Genomic DNA, 9329 nt, shown 5'->3' with positions numbered 1-9329 from the left:
GGACTGGACCAACTAACTGGTGTGGAGATCCAGGTATTTAACCTCTCACAAGGCCGATGATGTCACTGACACCCTTTGTGCTCCAAGTGCCCACGCCCGTCGTTAGAGTGACAGTCGTTGGTGGGCAGTTGGTTTCGACTTCGTTAGTGCTCTATTGAGTCTGAACGACAGTCGTTGGGGTCACCCGGGCCATGTGTGAACAGTTGTCCTTTGAGGCTAGATTGTTGAATCTCCTGGGAAGGGATGAAAGGGCGGCATTGTAAATTGGAGATAAGTGGTGTCTCAGACCCCCTCCTCTGTTTAGCGATGGTTTCTCCACTTTTACATAGATGGCTTCTTTTACTCCTCTTTCAAACCATCTGTCCTCTCTGTCCAAGATTTGGACATTGCTGTCATCAAAGTGTGTGTGAAGCATCAGCATGAAACCAAAAAATACTCTTAATGCCTTTCTCATCCTATTTTGTTATGAGAGGTGAGAAATCAAAACTTAAGCTGACTATATTTCTTTGAGAAACAATGGATGAACCATATCCCCAACTGCCAATGCAAGGTGATTTTCAGGTCTGATATTCCTTGACTTCATTTGATATCTGAATAATAATAATATCTCCCACGATGGAAACTGTCCAGGCCCGAACCTTAAAGCAACACAATAGATTCAACTTCTGATTATAGGCTTTGGTGCAAACAGATGACTAAAGGCTCAACTGACAAGAGTCACTATTTCTCTGGGATGGGTAGGACATTGAACCAGAATGTCACTTCATTTTTTTTCTTTAAAGGCAATGAATGAGTTTAGAGATAGAAACTGTTTACTTTGGAAGAAAAAAATCATAAAGGTTCTCAGGTATTAAATTAAAGTATCACTTTCACTCGCTGAGGTTGCTGTGGTTTGTGGTTTGTATTGCTTGCAGCTAACCAAAACCACCCACACAGGGCCTTTGATTTTGTTGTGTTCATGTGTCAAATGAGAACTGCTGTCACCTAGCGCATCATACTTGATATTACAATTTTATGTCAAAAATACTGAGATCTCCACTGTACGGTAGGTGACATGAGGAAGTCAAGATCTATGCCCCTTGCCAGAGATTGTGGAGTTGCCTGATGCAGCAATTCAGGAACTTACAGCAACATACTAAATATTTATGTAAAAAAAAAGGATTTAGGTTAAAATAACATTGTGTAGCATGTTAAAGGTACCAGTCAGCAGAATAACTATAATTTAAACTATCCAACACATTGAAAATGAACCAAACAAAATAAACAGAAATTTACAAATAAAAAAAAACAGTCCAGCAAATGAAAGGTGAGTTCCTTATGCACGTACCTTCAGATTTGATAAATATCTAGCCCTAACTAGAATGATCCCGGCCAATAGTGTGTTTTTGTTTTTATGATCCATAGTTTGGCATTGTACATAATTTGGATTTGCGAATTGATATTGTTATCTTACACTTTTTTATTTCCACACTTTCCACTTTGAACTGCAACTGCTGCACAGCAATTTCCCTCAGGACAAATAAAGTTTTTTATTTCATTGCCATATATTGTTGCTGTCATAATGTTAATATGCATGTATTCAACCAACACATGATAATAAAATGCAATGAGTTTCAAAGTAAAGTAGTAATACCACCCTGTAGAAAAACTCTGTTACAAGTAAAAGTATTACTAAGCATTCAGAATGTTGCTTAAGTAAAAGTACAAAAGTATTTGCATCAAAATCAACTTAAAGTAGAAAAATAAAAAGTAATCATTGCAGAATGGCCCCTTTCACAATATGATATTACCAGATTCAAATTATTGATGTAAATATCACTTATCAGCTATTTTGAATTACTTTACATACTGTCTTGTACTGTAGCTTATTCTATAACAAAATAGCCTTTTTTTATTAGTTGATAATATTTTGTATTAATGATCAGAATCTATAAAGTAACTAAAGTGACCAAATGAATGTAGTGGAATAAAAAAGGACAACATTTCCTCTGAAATGTGGTGGAGTAGAAGTATGAAGTAGGATAATAAGTAATGGTTTTAAACTCTTATTCATCCTTTCATCCACCACACTCTTAAACAAGCAGACACAGCAGCATTTTTATAGGTTTGAATATGAATGTTTTATGCAGCATTATTTATTGTACCTTTCTCTTTTATGTGCCTTATAAGTATACATTTACTCAAGTGTATGTGCAATATTCAACTTTGTGCAATGTGCAACCCACCTACCTCATGAATCATCATTGTTGGCTATTGTTGGTCCTGTCACTGTGTATGTTGTTTATGTGCAGCTGTACATGGCACTTGGACAATACATTTGATCTTATCTAGCATAAAATGGAACTACTCAAGTAAAGTTCAGTTACATCCAAATTGTACTTATGTAGGCTACAGTACTTGAGTAAATGTACTTGCTGTTATTTTACACCACTGGAAATTTACCAATTAGGCCTATAAGTAGCACTAGCCTATAAGACTTGGCAATTTCATTAGAATCAGAATCAGGTTTATTTGGTATTTTGATGCATAAAAATGAACATAATGTATATGTCTATACAGTATGTATATGTGTAATATACATATGCATATATAGTATATATGCATACTATATATGTGCCTGTAGGACTTTGATGTGTGTGAGTGTGTGTGTGTATACACACGTTATGGATTTATATTTGCCCAGTCATCTAAGTATTTTTATTTCATGATCTGAGTTTTTTATGGGAATAATCTAATTGAATATAAAAAATAAAAACAAGTCACAGCCAAGGAACAAAAAATGAAATAGAAAAAACGAAATTGTTTACTGATTACCGATGACCTACTGTTACATTACAGTATTGCTGGTACATCATATTGCTCTTTATTGTTCTAGTGTTTGTATGTCTTTTGTCTTTGAACTGCCTTTTAAATTGTATAACATTCTTCTTTTTATGTCTCAGGGAATGCCACTCAAATTTCATTACATTGTTTTCTGACCCTCAGTGTAAGGACAATAAAGCTACTTGACTTGACAATACAACTATGAGAAGGATTCTTGGTACAACCCAATATGTGAGGTGAAGTGTCTTCTTCCATGTATCCAACAGATGTCAGGTTTGTGCTTCAGATGTGGCCTCAGTCGGGACTGAGAGGAGGATGGTTGTTTGGAGGAGAAATCAGCGCTGGGACCTGGCTGGGAGCTCAGTTTATATTGATGTGGAAAGATGGCTACCACAAGGAGCGAGAAGAAGCTTTTGAAGTAAAAAAAACATCGTTTGGTGGCATATGGATATACAAGGAGTGCCACATATAACTGATAAATTGGAGGTGGCCATCGACTTTGTAGCCGAATGATTTTGCTGCTTACTGGTGAGTGGACGGCGGATACACGAGAGCCACAGTGGTCTCTGGACTGGCTAACTGTTAGCTGCCTACTAGCATGCGAGCTAGCTAAGGTAGACGTTAACGGTTAGTTTTCAACCACATCAGCATTAAAACAAATGTTAGCAGTGCAATGTTTCTGAAATACTTTACGTGGCAAAGTCTTGATATTGAAACACCAACCAGCTTCTTCATTTGTAGTGTTTTTTTTATTGAAGGCCAGCGTCAAACCATTTTAGCTTGACAGTTGTCGTTCAGATGCTAGAGAGCGATCAGCTGGTCGTTAGTGTTGTTGCTAACTGACGGCTAGTGTTGTTAAAGCTAACAGAGCTGGCAGCATTTGGGTTTTACATTAAAAGGTTTTGCTGTGCGTGTTGTGTTTAAGTCAGTGTCTTTTACTCTGTGGTGCTTTAATGCGTTTGAATAAAACAGCCACTTTCTATAAAATTAATTAATTAAGAATTTCATCAGATTTAAATGTGTTTTCACAGATGGAAAAAATGAAAAATATCCTGCAAAAAAAAAAAGAATCACCTGCCAAACCCCCCTTTCCACGTAAAAAAATAATGGAAGAAAGATTAAGGAACTAAGAAAGATTATTCTTGATTTTCTTGTGGGCTGAGGGAACATGGGGCCTAATTTTGACGGGGATAAAAAAATCATAGAAATGAGGGAACGTGACCCTCGGTGTAAGTTATATTATTAGTGGCTAAGCAGGGGTTGTTGTAATGTTACGATTGGCCAGTAACTGACAAAGTCTGCTGGTATCAAAGTCGCAATGACTGGCATATTTAGTGCCATTACATCAGCCTCATTTTCATCTTGATTCAACTGTGCAACTTAAATTCACCTGAGTGTGTGTGTGTGTGTGTGTGTGTGTGTGTGTGTGTGTGCGTGTGTGCGTGCGTGCATTGTTCCCATAGACTGTATAAATGAAGACAAATAATAATTCAAAATAGAAGTCACACAAAATACACACAATCATACAGTCTATGATTGTTCCTGATTACATGGCTGTCTGTACGCTCAGCTAACCCCCCCAACAGCAGCTCAGTCTGGTTTGAAGGCTGGGGATAAATGTGTACTATGGTGCAAACGTGTGTCTTGCTTTTGCAGTGTTTACTTGACTCTCTTCACTAGACACAGATCACATGATAGAAATGGTTTACTGCTGCGGGTTTTGTCCTTGCTAGGAATTGTCCAGAGAATGGCGCTGTATGTGTCAAACTGATGTAATGCAAAGAGATACCAGACTTAATAGGTATTTCATGCAATAAGTTATAGATCAAAACAGAAAGCATATCTCAAAGCATCCCTGAGGGCCTTTTTTTTTTGTTTCCAAAAAATGTGTGCTGTAATTACTGAGGACATTGCAAGACACATCCCTATGCTTTGGTCATTTGTGCAACCCCAGGCATTACTGTTGGCTTCTCTGATAGGGTAATAACTGCTATGAACCCAGTAGGTGTGTCATATCAAGTGCCGTCACACAGTGGTCCATACACAGAAAACTGTGAACAAACCCACTTTGGGATTAGTAATAACACAAGTGAGATGTGTTTTTTTACATTAAAGTTGTTTAATTGGTTCTGAGATGCTTTACTGCTACAACAGCTGTGGGTAACACCTTAATCTATTACAATTACATACCTGTTTCCCTTAATACTTCACACTGACTGACATGAATTAACATCCTATTCAGTCACACTTGATAACAATGACATAAATGTAACATGCAGCTCAATTGTTTATCCTGGTTGTCAAACCTGCCAAAACAACATCATTTCCCACCTTTAACTCTACGTTCGGACTCACACAGACACAATAATGATAATAATTTGTACAGTAATTTCCCTCCCAACAAAAACAAGGCTTTAAACGATCACCTCTTACAATGGAAACTAAATATTATGTGCTTTATGAGCTTGACCAAATTGGTATTTACTGCAAGGCCACTGCATTGTAAGAATGCTGTTTTGTGGGGAAAAAATAGGATTTAAATGGTGTAAACAGGCAGATGCAGGTAATTAAAAATGCACAATGACTACAGAAAATCAGCATAGAAAAAAAACATTTATATAAGGGAGAAGTTTAGAAAGAAATTAGGCTATTTAACAAACAGAGTGATTTCATAAAGTTTAATGTAGCCAGTAAAAGCCCCTTTGGCTTTGAATAAAAGCTACATTTCTAAATTAGAAATTCATTTTCTTAAACCATTGGATGATGGCGACTTCCCAATCTTTGTTTCCAGACTCCTGACTTGGAAACCATTGGTCTGTACAACCTGAATTGTTACATTGGCCACTTTGAAGTTTAAATTGTCAGGGAAGGCAAAGTTGTTATTGTCACTCCATTTCAGTGTATTTGATCATATTAACTTAAATCAGGCACGGCAACACCACCACTTGGAAGAGAGGCAGTAGACTGAGAAATGAATGGCAGTGACCACCAAAATGAATGTGGCTACAGTAAGTCTGTTTGCACTGTAAACCACATTTGAAGATCATTATTTGACTGTCCTAATCTAATATAAAAACCTAATTAGTCTCAGTGGCCGTTGATGTGTGGGCTTCAGAAATTAAGTTTCTTTTTGCACACAGGGCTCTGTGTATTTATGTTGCGAGCAGAAGGCTTGGATTTTATGTACTTTAAAGGCGTGTCTTTTATGTATTTATTTTTACAGAAAGTGCACATTTTGCAGAAAGTTAAGACAATATAGATAAGATATTGAGATAGCTGGAGTTAATTCAGAAATACTCCTGAAACAATGGAGTTGATTGACGAGTTTGAATATCTTTTGGTTCTTGAACTGTGGGCAGGACTAAATTGAAGACATCATCTTGGCCTCTGGGAATTCATAATTAAAATTTATATATAAAAAGAAAACACTTAGTTGCAGCCATAAGAACAAGGCACACTGTTCCATTGACTACAACAATGGAAGTGCCCACCTTTTTATGCTTTTAAATAAGCAAAACCACTTATACTCATGAATCTAAATCAAATGTGTAAAACACAGAAAGTAGATTGCTGCTAAAGGACAACACCTGTGAAATCTTTTACATTAGCCAACTTCGCTCCGTTGACAAGCGTTTCCAGACAGTAAACTTCAGCCCTCAGCTCTAGAATAAGATGAACTTGTCACATGTTATTAACAGTAAAGCACTATTTTATTTTACTGATCGACCCAAATGTTGATAAAGAAAACCTCAAACCCAAAGCCATGTAACTCCTTACATATATAGGCCCAATTGTAGAAAACATGGTAATGCCAACTACTAATAACTGATATTTGTCAATGGACAGTGAATGCCTTTAAAGATAGCCATCTAAATGTTAAATGTAAAATTTAGCCCTAACTTTGCAGCATTGTTTAGCCCCCTTTCTGAAAAGCAAGCACGACATGGTTGCTACCAATGGATTCCTAAGGTCTTCCAGTCTCATATGATGCAAAACAGATTTTAATTGGAAAATCGTTTTGGTGACTCAACATAAAGAATAGCCCCAACACTTTGCTAGGACTCTGGATGCACTGAAAAAAAACCCAATAATGTGACATGGAAATTCTCCTGAACTATTGGACAACATGTCAACATCTCATCACTAAAAACCAAATATGCAACCCACAAACATCCAAGTTCATTACAGTATTTCAATTTTGCACAATATGTTAAGCTAAAATTGGAATACCCATGGGATTTCCCCCCCCCCACTACAGAAATCAACTTCCCATTTTGCTGTGATTTATTGAGATTACTCAAAACCTGCTGGTAGCTGGTGTGAGCATAACTGTAGCCTTAGGGCCTCCCTTTCTTCTGCTTTTTCCCACCGTGCTTCCAGTGCTTACAGGCATCGAACCATTGAAACTCACCAGGTCAGTCATTTGGCTGGGTTTACTCTACTGGGCGAAAAAATCAGCAAAGACCAATGTACAGACAAAAATTACAAGCTGAGATTATATTTTTATCCATGCACTTCACTCTCTGTGGTGGAATTGAAGATGAAATGTGTATTTTGTGTTCTGTAAGGCACTTGTTATTGATTTAGTGTAGCAACAAAGCTACATTAAAATCTTGTGGATAATGCAGCTCAATGCCAGTGCTAATTTCCCTCTCAAAGTGAGCTTTCTAAGGCCATGTTAAGCGCATCACATAGAAAGCGACTGCTTGTGTTGTGTCTATGCTGCGTCTCACTAAAGATGCCCTGTCAGACACTAGACTTCAGTTACAGTTTACCAGTTGCGGTATTTCTCGAGAAGACGCAGCGTGCAGTCATAAACCAGGAGAGGATCATTCTTAATTAGCCTCCAGGGAAATGGTCTGCACGTCATGAGAGCTAGCAGAGCACACGCATTGTAGCACCCGCATTTACGACTGAATGTTTGTATAACAAACAGTATTTGGTATTATTAAGTTGGATTTCTGGATAATCATCCTGGTAAATGTTAACAAATCCAATAAAAAGGCCCAAACCAACAATCAATTGATCCTACTAAATGTTTCCTACTACTAAACTATTAAAACACATCAGTGAGTTATATTCCTTCATCACAATGAATGAGGCCACTGTAGTTTATTTTGGGTCAACACCACATCCTGCTGCTGTGAAAAGTAACTAGATGCATATTAATCCGCCACTAAAAATAGTCCCCATCAAATGCAATATTTCTTCCTATTCAAGTAATGTTTGCTTTAAACTAGTGTCCAACTGTTTCAGAAAATGACTGTGCTTTAAAAAAAAAAAGTTGGAAAGTAAAAGTTGCTATGTATATTTTTTACAACTGATCATTTAATGGGCTCTCTGTTCCCCTGCAATCAATTTTTAATCACATACTATACTTCATTTATAATCTTATTTAAGATTGTTTGTGTGCCCCAATATAACTTCTGTTATGATTTGGCACTATAAATAAAATGTAATCCAATTAAAATAAATATTCACTAAAAGGTGTCCTTTACTTGGTTGAATTAAAAATGTTGTTTTGGTGAAATTTTAAGAGTTTTAAGTATATTTTGATTATTATAAGGATAAAATCATGAATCTCAATTACGTTGGCCAGGATAATCGTAACATGAAATGTTCATATAATCCCAGGCTCAATACATTTAGCATTTGAAGCTGGGGCCTGATGTGCTGTATGTTGTTATGGTATGGACAGACTGAAAGAGAGATATTTTCCCAACTCTGTAGTTTAATTGTCTTTGATTTTTAGAGACTTTACTCCCGCCAGCACGGGATGGTAATAACTGTTGGGACTAATGGTTGTGATGACGTGTGGTTTATGGTTATAGTGTTGAACAACAAAACTGTTTGTCTGAAATATTCATGAACATATTGGATTCTGTTGTTAATTTCAATACTGAATGAAAAAATCATGGTGCATGATTAGTAGCTGTAAAGTTTACATATCTGCAGTTTTAGGCAGAGAAGAGCTTGAATCACACTCTTAACTGTAGAGGGATTCAAGTTTCTGAGAACCCCTCAGGCTTTTATAACACAACAGGTCTGCCTGGCTGCAGTTAAGCTGCTGGTTCTACAGATTGTTTCACTTTCCAGTGTATGTTCAACCTTGCCGCTGGTGTTTGGCGGTTTTCATTCAGTGAGCCTAATGTCCATATGGCCCAGTGTGGTCCTGCTGGAAACCACACGTCTTTTTGGTCCTTGGTAAGTTCCACTACAGTCTTCAGGAGAGGGTTTCTGAACTTTTGTCTTGTTTTTAGATTGGGAAATTTAGAAATGATCCTAATGGCAGCAATTAAATAACTGTATAATGTGAATTTGAGATTAGCATAGTTATTCTTTAGGGCTTCAAGTAACCATTATTTTCATTATAAATTAATCTGACAATTATTGTCTCGATTGGTCCATTTAATATCAGAAAATACTTCCAATGGGTAAAACATTGATCAAATTAGCCGCTTGGGACGGAAAGAAAGTGTCACTGTGAAGACTTAGGGCGCGTTCAC

General features: G+C 36.9%; 1 protein-coding gene across 2 annotated transcripts in view; it reads left to right on the top strand.

Annotated features, from left to right (window-relative positions):
• Window positions 1–3214: 3214 nt before the first annotated feature.
• The window catches only part of wdfy3 (WD repeat and FYVE domain containing 3), a 107279-nt gene continuing 101164 nt past the window's right edge, over window positions 3215–9329 (top strand). For both annotated transcript variants that reach the window (XM_083912528.1, XM_083912527.1), the window contains exon 1: window positions 3215–3351. The gene's annotated coding sequence lies outside the window, so the exon portion shown is untranslated. The remainder of the gene's footprint in view (window positions 3352–9329) is intronic.

The sequence above is a fragment of the Echiichthys vipera genome, assembly GCF_963691815.1.
Source record: "Echiichthys vipera genome assembly, chromosome: 4".
NCBI classification, from domain to species: domain Eukaryota; kingdom Metazoa; phylum Chordata; class Actinopteri; order Perciformes; family Trachinidae; genus Echiichthys; species Echiichthys vipera.
This window is presented reverse-complemented; position numbering and strand designations above follow the sequence as displayed.